Source organism: Musca domestica, unplaced genomic scaffold (genome assembly GCF_030504385.1).
Source record: "Musca domestica strain aabys unplaced genomic scaffold, Musca_domestica.polishedcontigs.V.1.1 12, whole genome shotgun sequence".
Classification (NCBI taxonomy): domain Eukaryota; kingdom Metazoa; phylum Arthropoda; class Insecta; order Diptera; family Muscidae; genus Musca; species Musca domestica.
The window spans coordinates 17836640-17851401 of NW_026712155.1; the positions used below are offsets into that span (position 1 = coordinate 17836640).

Consider the following 14762-nt stretch of genomic DNA (forward strand, 5'->3'; position numbering starts at 1 on the left):
ATCACTTGAAAGAAATTTATTTATTTCATATTAATTACACCGGAAGTGATAAACATTTTTCTTTATTGTTGTTTATATAAAATATGTTTTTTTTTTTTGTTTTTGGCAATTAAATCGTTTAAAAATTCTTAAGGAATTTGTATGGGTATTTTTATTGTAAAAGAGGAAATTCCTTTTTATCAAATAGAATAAATTTTAAAAACTGGTCCATTCTTTCACAAACTCCTCATCTATGTTAATTATAATTGTTTATGTATTCCATCTATTCTTGTGAACAAAATGCAGGTCGCGTTTATTATCCGATTGAGATGAAATTTTCCAAACAATATTTGTCTGGCCCAAGAACGAACCCTAATGAAATTGGTGAAAACCGGTTCAAAATTTAGATATAGCTACCATATATGTCTTCAACCGATTTCGTGTTAATTGTGCACCAAATGGCCAATATCAGTCCAAATTACTTAAATATTGGCACATCCGACCAAATTCAATGTGGAAGCAAGTACATTAAATTTAGAGAAAATCGGTTCAGATATAGCTATAGCTCCCCTATATATGTTTCATCCGATTTGGGGTTTTAAGTCCCTCACATGCGTAATATACACTTCACGAAATTGATATTTGGTACCAGATAACTTATCGAGCTCAAAAATACCTCTGTTAAATTTTATCGAGATCGGATCGGATATAGCTATAGTTCCCATACATAAATCTGTAACCGATATTAGGTTTATTGTGTACCTAATTACCAATATCAGTCCAAATCGACTGCATTTTGGCAACTCCGACTGAACTCATTCTAGATAGAAGTTCTTAAAATTTGGTGAAAATCGGCGTAATATGCACTCTACAAGAATGATATTTGGTACCAGATAATTTATGGAGCTCAAATATACCTCTGTCAAATTTTATCGAAATCGGATCAGATTAGGATATAACTCCCATATATCTTTATCTGATTTCAGATTTTTTGTGCACCAAATGGCTAATATGGTCGAAATGGACTAAATTTTGGCAATTCCGATGGAATTAATCCTAGAAACAAGTACTTCAGATTTGGAGAAAATCGGTTCGGTTATAGCTATTGGTCCCATGTATATGTTTCATCTGATTTGGGGTTTTAAGTCTCTCACATGCGTAACATAGCCTCCACAGCAATAATCGTTGATATCAAATAACTTATGGAGCTCAAAAATACTTCTGTTAAATTTTATCGACATCGGATCAGATTTGAATATAGCTCCCACATATATCTTTATGCGATATCAGGTTTATTGTGCACCAAATGCCAAATATCAGTCCAAATGGACGGAATTTTGGTACTTTTGACTGAATTCAGTCTAGAAGCAAGTATATCAAATTTGGTGAAAATCGGTTCAGATATAGCTATAGCTCCTATGTTTATATGTTTTATCCGATTTGGGATTGTAAAAAATGCACTCCACAAAAATGATATTTGGTACCACTTATCGGATACAGCTCAGAAATAAGTGTTTTAAATTTTGTCAAGATCGGTTAAGATTTCAGGTTTTTTGTGCATCTACTTGGCATTTCTGACGGAATTCAGTCTACAAACAATTATTTCAAATTTGGTGAAAATCGGTTCAGATATAACTATGGCTTCCATATATATCCGATTTGGTGTCGAAGTCCCTTACATGAGTAATATGCACTACACAATAATGATTTTTGATACCGGGCATTAGATACTGCTCGGAAATACTTCTGCCAAATTTTATCCAGATCGGTTCAGATTCTTATGTGGCTTCGATATACATCTTCATCCGATTTTAAGGTTATTGGTCATCATATATGTAATATATGCCCAAATTGAATAGATTTTTTTCATATTCAACCGAATTTTACCATTTGCTGAAACTTCATCCGGGATATATGTTGCTCCAATAAATATTTTTAAAATAATCCTTATCGAAGTTATGCACTATAAAGCAACGTTATTTGGTTCAGAGTTGGTATGATCTACTTGACATAAAATACCAATATAAACTTTGTTGTTACTTAAGCTCTACTAAATACGCATGGTGGTGTAGGATATCATATAACCGGCCCCGCCCGACTTTTGACTTTTTCATACTCTTTGTTTATTATTTTAGGGCTTAAATCGATATAAGTTTCCATAGAAAAATTTTTTAATTGATTTAATTTAATTTTATTTTTTTTTTTATTGGAAAATGCATAATAAATTTGTTTTTTCAATTTAAAAAAAATCGATTTTTTCAGAATCACGAAATTAAAACCATTGTAAGATGACTTTATCAATCCTTTATTTTTAAGGAGTTTTAAAGATATTTTTCCTCATTTTTATCCACAATAATATTTTCTCAAGCCACTGAGTTTTATTATATGAAAGGTTAAAATTCGTTTTGTTTTTAATTTAAAAAAATAATACATTTTTTCTGTATCACACAAAAACTATTCTTTTTGTGTTTTTTACGTTTAAATCATTGTAACATTCCTTGAACACTTTTTCTCGATTTTTTATTTATTTTTATAATATAAAATTCAATATTTGTACATTTCATTGCAAAAAAAAATTGGTTTTTTAGAATCACTTTATCACTCTAAACTTTTCAAGATATTTAAAAATATTTTTTTTTTATTTTTATACACAAATTGCAATTTAATATTTTCTCAAGCCATGGAATTTTTCTATAAATCGATATTTTGTTTTCTGTTTTTAATTCACGATTATATATCGAATCCTTTTATTTATATATTTTATTTTTTTTTTGCTATTTGAAATTTAATGAAAAAATTTCCACTTGCTCGTTGTGTTTTTGGTGTTTTATTTATTCATTATTTTTATTTTTTTCCTTTACTTGTCACATAAGCCGCTTGGAAAACTCTATTCATTTGAATTTTCCATTCAGAACAGAAAATCCAAAATTGGCGTTGGCGTTACATTCATTGAATTTGTTTGTCTCTTGGAACAATTTTGCACTTCCGTAACGGCGCGTTTTAATGCAACGAACACTAATAGCAACAGCAACAACAACACTAACGCAGGCAGCAGCAGCACTGTGTCACACCCTTCATCGATATAATCGTGTTAATCGGTACTCTGGAAAATACTACTACACCACTCACATGATAATGAGAAAACTGTGGCGGCAACCACAGATGACAAAACCAACTACGACGACAACAGCAACAACAGTATCACACAAGCCAGCAATAGAACAAAAACAAAAGAACTTTATCAAAAACGAGACAAAAAAAAAAATAGAAAAAATCCGTTTAAAATTTTCTGGCGTAAAACAACAAAAACAACACGTTCCAGCAACTCACTTAGAGTTCGATTCTTTTTTGTTCTCTCTCTTTTTTCGATAAAACGAACGCTTTATAAACAACTTGTCCCACTGAATGGATGCAGGCAAATAACTTTAAACAGCTGAGCAAACCACTGCTGGCCGTAATATTATTCATATGCAGATGATGAGGATGGTGATGGACTCTTGTTGGCCCGAGTCGAAATTACCCTGCATCTAATACTGCACTCAGTTGGCCAGCAAAAAAGAAAAAAGCCCAAACACACATCGAGGCATAAATATCAACAATGAGTTGCAGTTGCACACGCACACACACACACGCATGCATAAATGTTTACTTGAGACTTTGCTGTCACTAACACACACACATACTGTCGTCGTCATCACCATCGCCATCACTTAAACTAAACAATCTCCGATTGTATACAAATAAACAAACACTATCACACATAGTTAACGCACCCACACCAATACAGACACACATAGATGGACGAACGAACCGAAAGACGGACAGACAGGCGGATAGACAATGTGGATGCAGTTTTGTCTTATGGGCCTCAATCTGTCCATGTGTTTTATATCTGTCGCTGGCACACCAATTATATTTATGAGGGGAGGTTAAAGAAATTGGAAAAAAGTCGATCAAAGCTATTGAAAAAACTTGAAGACTATCTGGCCTTCTATGAGAAGGCTTTCTAGTCTTCTATGAGAAGATTTTCTAGCCTTCTATGAGAAGATCTTATGGCCTTCTATGAGATGACCTTCTATCCTTCTATGAGAAGACCTTCCGATCTTCTATGAGAAGACCTTCCGATCATCTATGAGAAGACCTTCCGATCTTCTATGAGAAGACCTTCCGATCTTCTATGAGAAGATCTTCCGATCTTCTATGAGAAGATCTTCCGATCTTCTATGAGAAGATTTTCCGATCTTCTATGAGAAGATCATCCGATCTTCTATGAGAAGATCTTCCGATCTTCTATGAGAAGATCTTCCGATCTTCTATGAGAAGATCTTCCGATCTTCTATGAGAAGATCTTCCGATCTTCTATGAGAAGATCTTCCGATCTTCTATGAGAAGATCTTCCGATCTTCTATGAGAAGATCTTCCGATCTTCTATGAGAAGACCTTCTGACCTTCTATGAGAAGTCCTTCTGGCCTTCTATGAGCAGACCTTCTGGCCTTCTATGAGCAGACCTTCTGGCCTTCTATGAGAAGACCTTCTGGCCTTCGAGGAGAAGACCTTCCGGCCTTCGATGAGAAGACCTTCTGGCCTTCGATGAGAAGACCTTCCGATCTTCTATGAGAAGACCTTCCGATCTTCTATGAGAAGACCTTCCGATCTTCTATGAGAAGACCTTCCGATCTTCTATGAGAAGACCTTCCGATCTTCTATGAGAAGACCTTCTGGCCTTCTATGAGAAGACCTTCTGGCCTTCTCTGAGAAGACTTTCTGGCTTTCTATGAGAAGACCTTCTGGCCTTCGACGAAAAGACCTTCTGGCCCTCTATGAGAAGACCTTCTGACCTTCGATGAGAAGGCCTGCTGGCCTTCTATGAGTATGAGGAGAACTTGTTGAATGAATATCATGGTAATGTAGTGTATATTCCAGCATTGAAGGGCCGACCTTCTGGCCTTCCGTGAGAAGACCTTCTGGCCTTCTTTGAGAAGACCTTCTGGCCTTCTATGAGAACAACTTGTTTAATGAATATCATTGTAATAAATATCAAATCGGATGGAAAGAATATATGGGAGGGCGACCTTCTGTGAGAAGACCTGCTGGCCTTCTATAAGAAGACCTTCTGGCCTTCTATGAAAAGAACTTCTGGCCTTCGATGAGAAGACCTTCTGGCCTTCGATGAGAAGAACTTCTGGCCTACTATAAGAAGACATGAAGTCCATAATTCTTGCCAAAGGTGACAAATTCGAACAAAACTAAACATCTTCTAAAATTTGATGCTATTTCCGACATTTTTTGCTCTCATTCAATAAAATTTAAAATAAAAATGTAAAAATTATGGTGTTTGATTTTTTTGCAGCTTTTTTATCTCACCCTGTACATTATTAAATTAACAACTCTATCTGTACGGTAACTTATGTACATATACCTTCCCTCGTATAACACTACATATGACAATGCATCGACTTTGTTGTTGTTGTGGCATTCGTGTTATCTTTTTTATACGTCGGCGTCTAGTGCCTAACCCGATAATCACTTACATCCATCCATCCATCGATAACCATGGAGAGTCAGTTTACATCAGAATTTTTATTCTCAACGTAACAGAGAAAAGTATTTTTTTTTTCTGCTCATCTTTTTATTCATTTCTCTACTGCCCCGGTCTTTAGTACTTTTATCGTTTTGGCTTCTTGCCTTTACTTTGTTGCATTAAGTATTCCAGTTAGTATGGTGTTGGCGCTTTCTTCTTGGAATTTTAAACATTTGGAAGGGCTCGTTTGGCTGTTTAGTGTTATATTGGATGACAGTATATGTCGGTTTGCCTGTCTATCCATCTTTTTGTCTGTTCATCATCAATTTTTTTTTTTTCTTTTACCCAGTGGAAGAGGCGAACGCTTGGGTTTACAATGTAAAATTACAATGGCTTTGGTTTTGCATTCTATCCACAGAGATATGTAGTGTATTCAACATTGCTGGATAAAAGATTCCATAAATATGTGTGTGTGTGTGCGATGCAGTATCTGCGTGTGTATCTATCTCATCGTAACGCATTGATACGACGCTTGTAAATAACCTCGAAAATAGATAATTGAGTTATGCGGTCTTTATGGCTCTGCTCTTCTTATATGCCATGCAAATGATGTGGGTGATGATGGCACGGAAGAGTGTGTAGAAAATTCTCACACACACACGCACATATACTGAGAATTTCCTTTTTGGCATCACATACACTCTCTTGTAATGAATGAATGCATCATCGATTTTATTGATGAGCTTCTTTTGTCTTCTACCCCCCTTCACACTTTTCTTGATTACAGGCGAAATTTCGGGCAGGAATGAAGTCCGCGAAAAAAACGTAATAGCTCACGAGTAGAGGTGAGCGCCGATGATTGTAATTAACTTGCTAATTAATGACCATACAGCTTTATGCGTTTGATGAATTAAGGAAGGGGAGGAACATTAATCATAGGCAATGTAATTTGCATTTAGGGTTTAAACAAGTTCTTCTTCGTAATTTTAACACCTTTACAAGGAACTTCAGGGCAGAGAATGCATGAACGAATTCCATGAAGGCCATCGTCCTGGTCTCCTATAGAGAAGACAATCCTGCCGGTCTTCTATGGAGAAGACCATCGTCCTGGTCTTCTATGGGAAAGACCATCGTCCTGGTCTTCTATGGGAAAGACCATCGTCCTGGTCTTCTATGGAGAAGACCATCGTCCTGGACTTCTATGGGAAATACCATCGTATTGATCTTCCATGGTGAAAATCATCGTCCCGGTCTGTCATGGAGAAAATCTTCACCATTGTGTACCATGGAGAAGACCATCGTCCTGGTCTTCAATGGGAAAGACCATTGTCCTGGATTCCTATGGAGAATACCATGGAGAAGATCATCGTCCTGGTCTTCCATGGAAAAGATCATAGCCCTGGTCTTCCATGGAGAAGACCATCGTCCTGGCCTTCTATGGAGAAAACCATCGTCCTGGTCTTCCATAAAGAAGACTGCTCTTCAATGAAGAAGCCCTGGATTCCTATGGAGAATACCATGGAGAAGATCATCGTCCTGGTCTTCCATGGAAAAGATCATAGCCCTGGTCTTCCATGGAGAAGACCATCGTCCTGGTCTTCTATGGAGAAAACCATCGTCCTGGTCTTCCATAAAGAAGACTGCTCTTCAATGAAGAAGCCCAGCACCTTCTGGCCTTCAATGCAGAATCCCAGCACCTTCTGGCCTTCAGTCAGAATCCCAGCACCTTCTGGCCTTCAATGAAGAAGACCATCACCTTCTGGTCTTCCCTGGTATTCTATGAAGATGACCAGCATCTTCTGGTATTCTATGAAGATGACCAGCATTTTCTGATCTTCTCTTCTGGTCTTCCATGGAGAAGACCATCGTCCTGGTCTTCTATGGAGGAGACCATCGTTCTGGTCTTCCATAGAGAAGACTAGTACTTTCTGCTCTTCAATGAAGAAGCCCACCACCTTCTGCTCTTCAATGAAGAAGACCAGCACCTTCTGATCTTCCATGAAGAAGACAAGCACCTTCTGGTATTCTAAGAAGATGACCAGCATCGTCTGGTCTTCTATGAAGAAGACCAGCTTCTTCCGGTCTTCTATGAAGAAAGAAGAAGACCCCCACTGTCTTCTATAAATAAGAAGAAGCATCATCTGGTCTTTTATGAAGAAGATCAGAATCTTCTGGTACTCTATGAAGAAGACTAGCATATTCTGGTCTTCTATGAAGAAAGAAGAAGGGAGTCTTCTTCTGTCTTCTATAAAAAAGACCACAACCATGGCATTTATGAAGAAGACTATCAACCTGATCTTCTATGAAGAAGACCACTTTGTGGTCTTCTACGTAGTAGACAAAAGGCAACCTTCTAGTTGTTGAAAAGGCAACCTTCTAGTCTTCTATGAAAAAGAATACCTTCTGGTCTTCTATTTAGAAGACCACCTTCTTGTCTTCTATGAAGAAGACCACCTGCTGATCTTCTATGAAGAAGACCACCTTCTGGTCTTCTATGAAAAAGATCAGCTTCTGTTCTTCTAGGTAGAAGACCACCTTCTGGTCTCCTATGAAGAAGACCACCTTGTGGTCTTCTATGAAGAAGACCACCTTCTGGTCTTCAAAGAAGAAGACCATCTTCTGGTCTTCTATGAAGAAGATCACATTCTGGTCTTCTATGAAGAAGACCAGCTTCTAGTCTTCTATGAAGAAGACCTCCTTCTAGTCTTCTATGAAGAAGACCTCCTTCTGGTCTTCTATGAAGAAGACCACCTTCTGGTCTTCTATGAAGAAGACCACCTTCAAGTCTTTTATGAAGAAGATCACCTACAGGTCTTCTATGAAGAAGACCAGCCTCTGGTCTTCAATGAAGAAAACCAGCCTCCGGTCTCCTATGAAGAAGACCACCTGCTGATCTTCTATGAAAAAGAATACCTTCTGGTCTTCTATTTAGAAGACCACCTTCTTGTCTTCTATGAAGAAGACCACCTGCTGATCTTCTATGCAGAAGACCAGCTTCTGGTCTTCTATGAAGTAGATCAGCATCTGTTCTTCTAGGAAGAAGACCTTAGACCAGCTTTTGGCTACCACCCTGGACTTTTCTGGAGGAGACCATCAACGTGGTCTTCTTTGAAGGAGAACACCTTCTGGTTTTCTTTAGAGAAGACCACCTTCTAGTGTTCTATGGAGAAGATCGCCTTCTTGTCTTCTATAAAGAAGACCACCATGTGGTCTTCTATGAAGAAGACCATGGTCTGGCCTTCTATGAAGAAGATCACGGTCTGGCCTTCTATGAAGAAGACCACCGTCTGACCTTCTATGAAGAAGATCACCTGCGGGACTTCTATGTGGAAGACTGCCTTCAGGTCTTCTATGAAAAAGACCACCTTCTTTTCTTCTATGAAGAAGACCACCTTATTGTCTTCTATGAAGAAGATCAGCTACTGGTTTTCTACGAAGAAGACTATCTTCTGGTCCTCTATTAAAAAGACCATTTTTTAAGTAACATTATTGCTTGTTAAATTTCTTCTAAAATATATCATTCATAGAACATATGAATCCATTACAACCCATTATTTCATTTTTCAGATTTTTGCAACAAAACAACAACAACAAGTCTTCACTGTCATTGCAAAATGGACACCCAACAGCCCCCCGCTCGTAATGGACAAGTCTATCGTTGGCGTGTAATTAACACATCAACAAGGCACATGTGTAGAATCGATCCACCATCAATATATCAAATCTTGTATATCGGCGTCATTCAAGCAAACTAGCTGGATGGTCGTTGGTTCGTCGGCTAGATGGCTAGTTGGTTGGCATTGCAGCTCATCATCGTCGACGACCCTGAGTGGAATGCAATGTTTTGCGTTGCTTTTGCCCCTCTCTTCCTTCTGGACCCCTGTTAAAGATACATGTTGAAAGGATTATCTATGATGATGGCAAGAAGCAGAAAAAGAAGAGAAAAAAGAAAAGCGCCAAGATTTTCTCTGAAAAATCATTGAACGTTGCAGATGCAGGAAAAAAATCATTGATTTTCATTTTGCTTTATGATGCATTCGAGAAAAAACAGTTTTCTTTGTGGTGGTTACGTAAACGTATGAAAGTCAAGATAATGTATGAGACATGTCTGAAGTAAGGATTTATTAATATCAATCTTTGGCAAATCTTCGCCAAAGCAAAGCCATTGAAGATTAAATGAATGTTAAAAATAATGAACGTATGTTTAATCTGTGGTATAAAAAGATTGCAGGACAGATTGTGGTGTAAAAATGCAAAGGTCGATGATACTAATTTTAGATGATGATGGACTCAACGATTTTTTTTAGAAAGAAATGTCACAACCTTTTATTATATTATGTATATAAGTGCAAAGGGGTTTTTTATGTTTAATAATAAGTTTTTAAAATAAGCTTATAAATTTATGGATAAATGTATTAACCACCTTTTATAAATGTTCCATTTTCTAACTACAATTTTATATAAATGTGTATTTATTGTTTTTATACCCTCCACCTTGGAAAGGAGGGTATATTAACTTTGTCATTCCGTTTGTAACATCCTTAAATATTCGTCTTAGACTCCATAAAGTATAGGGTAAGTGTGCCTAAGTTCGGCATGTCCCAGTAGTCGGCACTTTTTATTTTTAAGCCCAAATAAATGAAACTATTATATTGAAATGTATTTTGTTTACTTCAGCTATCTTTGTGCACAATTTTGCTAAGAAAAGATGATTTATTCTAATAAAAATTAAAATTTTTGTCTGTGAAGGTCCTCAACAATTCATATTCTTAAGAAAAGTACAATAAAGACGTCGAATCAGTTTAACTAAACAAAAATATTATATTTTAATGAAATAATTTATTATTATTATTAATTATTCTTACAAAAACATTGGTATGCCGACTGTTGGAACCTGCCATACCGACAATTGGCAAGTGGTGCCGACTACCGGCAAAAAAACATTGTTTTAATAAAACTACAAATTTATGAAATATAAAAAAAGTTTTTACAACTTTATTTATTATTGCAAAAACTATACAAAATTTCGAATCTTAATAAATTAACTTTGTAATAATTGAAATGTTCCACTCAGAATGGTGAGCGGTTAAAAACGCGGAAATCCTAAAAGTGCCGACTACTGGTACACTTACCCTATATTCATAATCAGCATAAAATTCTAAGTCGATTTAACGATGTCCGTCTGTCTGTCTGTCTGTCTGTTGAAATCACGATACAGCCCACATTATTTGACGTAGAGCTCCAAAATTTAGCAGAGCTATTTGCATTGTGTCTAGGATGGTTGGTATTGAAAATGAGATATATCGGTCCACGTTCTGGTATAGTCCCCATATAACGGTACCTCCCGATATTCGGTATTTTTAAGATTTATGCCACGTTTTTTCACGGATTTGTCTTAAAATTGGTATTTATAGGTCATAGCAGGTCCCTGAGCGTGTGGCAAAACATTGCATGTATGGGTCCAAAATTTGGTATAGCCCCCATATAACGGTACCTCCAGATATTCGGTAATTTGATGATTTTTGCAACATTTTTTCACGGATTTGTCTGAAAATCGGTATTTGTTGGTCATAATGGTTTCCAGCTCCGGTGGCGAAACATTGCATGTATGGGTCCATGATTTGGTATAGCCCTCATATAACGGTACCTCACGATATTCGGTATTTTGATGGTTTTTGCCACATTTTTTTCACGAATTTGTCAGAAATTTGGTATTTGTTGGTCATAATTGGTTCCAGCTTCGGTGGCGAAACATTGGATGCATGGGTCCATTATTTGATATAGCCCCCATATAAAGGTACCTCCCGATATTCGGTATTTTGATAGTTTTTGCCACATTTTTTCACTGATTTGTCTAAAAATTGGTATTTGTGGGCCATAATGGGTCCTAGTTCGTGTGGCGAAACATTGTAATTATAGGTCAAAGTTTTGGTGTAGCCCCCATATTACGGTACCTCCCCATAATCGGCATTTTAATGGTTTTTGCCACATTTCTTCTAATGTTTATTTTACCCTAAGGTGGAGGGTATTAAAAGTTTGGCCCGGCCGAACTTAATGTTTTTTACTTGTTTTAATTACTATTATTATTATATGACAAGTTATATTTGTTGAATATGTGACGTATGAGTAACATATGTCAACTATCATTCAACGGCCTTAACACGTATACGTTCACTTATTTCGTATGTAATGTATTTCTTTATTCAGCCTAAGAGTATGCTTTGCTTTTTGAATATGAAAGCAATTGATTTTGAATTTTGCTACAGAGATCATTTTTGTACGCAGTGGTGAATATAAATGTATTTTTAAACAACGGTGTTAGTAGGAACCGAAGAGTTCTCCTCGCCGTGGGAATTTTTAAATATTGAACATTACTTAAATAAATTTTTTATTCATGAAAAAATTAAAAAAGTTAACTACCGGCATTGATTATATTTACAGAGATAAATATTTTTTTTACTTAAAAACACTAAGGCAAAAACTTCTTCGAAATTACTATTTTTTAATAACCAAAACCATTTAATGTAGATCACAGCCTGGACCTTCCACCTTCCAGTTATTTGACTTTTTGATTTCCTTCAATTGAAAATCTTTACTATGAAATTTTTGCAATATTATGAGTATACAAAGGGTGAGAAAAAAACTGCAACTGCTTCAGACTGCTGTCATTTTTAAATCACTCGTCCGATTGCTGTTAAAATTAAGAATATTTACAGCTCATTATATTGTTTACAAGCACAAAAAAAGTTATTCGTGATGGAATTCAAGCGTGATAGTGTGATTACTTTATATTTGGCTGGAAAATCACAAGTCGCAATCGTTAGGCAACTCCAGCATTTAAATGTGAATAAATGTTTTGTGTCTAGTATACATCGCTTGTTATAGTGATGCTGGTCAAGAAAGTGAACGGAAGAAAACAGCAACATCAGTAGAAATGGCTCGAAAAGTAAAAAAGCTACTTGCTCGAAGCCCGCGTCGCAGTGGCCGGAAAATGGCTCGTGAGCTGAACACATCGCAATATTCTATTCGGCAAATCTTGAAAAATGAGCTTGGGGTAAAGCCATTGAAATTCCAAAAAGGGCAAGAACTTACACCGCAACAGAAAGAAAATATACTCAAAAGGGCTGAAGAGTTGCTTCGCTTGGCCGAAAGTGGTGAACTGCCGAATTTGGTTTTCTCCTATGAGAAAACATGATCGTGTTTACTTGCCAAAGAGGTCAGCTGAAAATGTGCACCTTCGGTTGGCCACAAGAACTCAAGCGCCGGCCATGTTGATAGTGTGGGCCGCTATAACAGCCGATGGTCGCTCTCCGCTCGTTTTATTCGATCGTGAAATCAGAATAAATATGGAATATTATCGCGAAAATATTCTGGAGGGTGTATAAAGCCTTAGGCACGCAAAAATTTTCGCCGCAGACCTTGGACATTCAAACTAAACTCAGCACCACCGCACTCAGCACGCGCCACCCAAGAATGGTAACAAAATGAGGTTCCTCGATTCATTTCAATCGCACAATGGCCACCAAAATCTCCGGATACCAATCTGTTGGACTATATGTCTGTGTCTGGAGTATTTTGGAAAGCAAGATTGGCACTAAAAAATACCAAAGTGTCGATCCCCTCAAGCAAACGCTTCGCAGGGAATGGTCCTAAATACCGCAGAACAACATTCGGGCAGCGTGTGACGGTTTCATTGGCCGTTTGAAGTCCAAAATTCGTGCCAAAGGTGAACTCGATCTTAATTTTATAATAATATTACGATGAACCAAGTTTCATTAAAATCAGATGCTCCCCTCGAGAGTTTTCGCTCGCACCAGCCAGCCAGACAGATGGACAGAAGGACGACATCGACTCCAAATGTCTTGAAACGGATTTGATCCCAAAGAGGCCTAGGGTCTTAAACTGATGTGGCACATTTTGGCTGTATCAAATGATATATGTCCTATGTAGCCATATGGGTATGAAGAACCAAGAAAGGACTTTGTGTGATTTGCCCGGAGGACTAAATTCTTGATTTTGTATTTTTGTCAGCCATAACGAGGAAGAAGCCTTGTACCCAAAATGCAGATTTTCACGCTATTTTGTTTAGGAATAATTAAATTTTTGTTAGTTTGGAAAATCCTATTCCTGCCAAAACAACGAAATGGGTTTACTTTTTGTTACATTCTCCTATACAACTGTTACTTCCGATTTTAGGTATTTTCGAATACTCGTTCCAAACATATGTAGTTTTGAAAGTATCTCTTCATTTTAAAACACTTAATAATTTGCTATTTATACCCTACACCACATGGTGGTAAGGGTATTATGTCTTTGTGCATTTGTTTGTAACATGGAGAAGGAAACGAGATAGACCCATAGTTACTTTTGAGAACCTTCATAGAATCACTTTCTGAGTCGATTTATGCATGTCAGTCCGTCTGTCCGTCCGTCCGTCTGTCCATGTATTCTTGTGAACAAAATGCAGGTCGCATTTATTATCCGATTGGGATGAAATTTTCCCAACAATGATTTTTTGGCCCAAGGATGAACCCTATTGAAATTGGTGAGAATCGGATCAAATTTAGATATAGCTCCCATATATATCTTCATCCGATTTCGGGTTAAATGTGCACCAAATGTCCACTATCAGTCCAAATTACCTGAATTTTGGCACCCAACCGAGTTCGGCCTAGAAGCAAGTATATCAAATTTGGAGAAAATCGGTTCAGATATAGCTATAGCTCCCATATATATCTTTCATCCGATTTGATCTTTAAGTCCCTCACATTCCTACTATGCACGCCACAACAGTGATATTTGGTACCAGGTATTAGATGGAGCACAGAAATAGCTGTTTTAAATTTTATCGAAATCGGTTCAGATTTGGATATAGCTTCCATATATATCTTCATCCGATTTCGGGTTAATTGGCCACCAAATGGCCAATATCAGCCCAAATGACCCGAATATTGGCACATGTGATCGAGATTAGCCTTAAATCAAATACAACAAATTTGGAGAAAATCGGTTCAGAAACAGCTATAGCTCCCATATATATGTTTTATCCGATTTGGTGTTTAAGCCTCTCACATTCGTAATATGCACTCCACAATAATAATGCACTCCACGAAATCGGTTCACATTTGGATATAGCTCCCATATATACCTTCATCCGATTTGGGGTTAATTGTGCACCAAATGGCCGATATAAGTCCAAATGGACTGAATTTTAGTACATCGGACCAAATTCAGCCTAGAAGCAAGTATATCAAATTTAGT

The 14762-nt window shown here is 37.0% G+C and overlaps 1 protein-coding gene across 1 annotated transcript in view; it reads right to left on the minus strand.

Annotated features, from left to right (window-relative positions):
- Window positions 1-3228, minus strand: part of LOC101894590 (mucin-5AC) — an 89025-nt gene extending 85797 nt beyond the window's left edge. The window contains exon 1 of the mRNA XM_011293413.3: window positions 3109-3228. The gene's annotated coding sequence lies outside the window, so the exon portion shown is untranslated. The remainder of the gene's footprint in view (window positions 1-3108) is intronic.
- Between the last annotated feature and the right edge of the window lie 11534 nt (window positions 3229-14762).